Raw genomic sequence first — 2,275 nt, forward strand, 5'->3', positions numbered from 1 at the left:
GCAACCACTTGTCTGTTTTCCATCAATATAATTTTGTCATTTATGAATGTTATCAAAATAATTTTTATAAGTGGATTTTATATAAATAAGTTATATTTATTTATACAAATTTACAATTTCTTATTAATGAGGAACATGTAAGCTTTTTGGGTTTTTTTTTTTGTCCCTTAGCAAATTGCTTTTAAGACTTATTTGAGTTGTATTGTTTTATTTTTATTAGTGAGTAGTATACATACTGGATGTATTAGTTTATCAATTCACTCTTCAGAGAAGTTTGTTGTGTTTCCTGGTTTCAACTGTTATAGGGAAAGATGCTGTAAATTGACATCTGGGGTTTTGTGTGAACATAAATTTTCATTCCTCTATAATAAATATTCAGGTGTGTGCTTATTAGGACATATGGTAAGTTGTGTTTAGCTTTAAAAGGAACTACCAAACTCTCTTCCAGAGTGGCTATACCATTCGACATTCTCACCAGCAGTGTATGAAATCCACTTGTTCCACATCCTCTCCAGCACTTGGTATTTTCAGTATGTTTTATTTTAACCACTCTACTAGCAATAGATGAAAGATTCAATTGCTCTTCATCCTCGCCAGCACTTGGTATTGTCCTATCTTACATTACTCATTCTATTAAGTTTGTGGTCGTATCTGATCTTGAGCTTAACCTGCATTTCCCTCATGGCTAACAACCCTGTTATTGTTATTATCATTATCATCATCATTTTTGGACTTACTTATAACTGGAAATTTGTACCTTTTGACCACCTTCACAATTTCCACCGTCCCACCCACTTCCAGCCTCTGGCAACCACAATCTGTTCTTTATTATCTACAAGTTTGGGGGGTTCTGGATTCTACAAATAAGAGAGATCATACAATATTCGTCTTTCTTGGCCTGATGTATTTCACTTAGCAAAATGCTCTCAATGTCGCAAATGGCAAGATTTCCTTCGTTTTATGGTTGGATAATATTCCATTGCATAAATACCACGTTTTCTTTATCCATTCATCTGTCAATAGACATTTAGGCTTTCCATGTCATGGCTATTGTAAATAGTGCTGCTGTGAACATTTGGGATGCACGTTATCTTTTAGAGTTTTCAAAAAAAATAAGAGTTTTCTTTTTTTTCTGGATATATATACCCAGGAGTAGACTTGCTGAATCATATGGTACTTCTATTTTTAATTTTTTGAGGAACCTGTATACTGTTTTTCATAGTAGCTGTACCAATAACAATCTTCACTCTTTTTATGTCTCCATAGTGTTTATGAAGAGACATCCCATGATTTATTTAACCCATCACCTACTAATGTACAGTCATATTGGTATTAGTTACCTTTGACTGCATTACAAACCTACCTCTCTAAAACTTAATGTCTAAAGACAACAAACATTAATTATAATAAATATTAATTGTTATGTGGGTTGACAGTTGGACTGTCTGGTGTGCGCTGTCCTGACTGGGGGCTACATGATCTAGGTGGCTTTTTTGATGTATCTGAGCCTCCCCTGGAATGGTTGAGGCCACTTTTCACGTAGTCTCTCATCCCAAGGCTAACCTGGGCTGTATTACAATGTGTCAGAAGAGCTCCAAGAGACAAACAGAACATGCCTCAGTGGTCAAGTCTATTTCTATCCTCGGTGTCAAGCTTGCTATTATCCCATTGGACACATTGGTCACAGTTACTGTGCAGGAGCACTATCCAGAGGTGTGAATGCAAGATGCAATAATAAGTTTTTGTAACAATCACAAGATTATTTATTTCCTTAAAATTGTCAAAATTGATGCCATGAATATCCTTGTACATGTTTGTTCTCACAAAAATAATTTCTACTGAATTTCAATTCTTAAAATTGATTGGTGGCTCTAAGACAAAAGTTTAAATTGGGTAATTGCAAGTTGTACTCCAAAAACATTTTATTAATTTTTATACTCTAGACTCAATCCTGCCCCCCTAAAAAACATACCAAACGTCTAGCACCTAAAATTTATTGGTGTGCATTTTTTGAACTAGAACTATGACAAGCTTGATAATAACATCAATTCATTCAAAGCTGTATGTGGTGGACACCTCTTATCTACTGTGCAGATGAGAGGTGAAATCCAATAGAATGAATATTATTCATCATTCACTCTTCATGAATTTGAATATTAGTAAGACTGGCATTATAAAAATTAAGTATTGCGATTTTAAAAAATAAGTGGCCAGTATATTATTTAGCTATTAAAATTTTTAGGTTGGCCTGGACTTCCCCAGGCCAGTGGCGCAG

Source organism: Stenella coeruleoalba, assembly GCF_951394435.1.
Source record: "Stenella coeruleoalba genome assembly, chromosome: 20".
In the NCBI taxonomy this organism is placed as follows: Eukaryota; Metazoa; Chordata; class Mammalia; order Artiodactyla; family Delphinidae; genus Stenella; species Stenella coeruleoalba.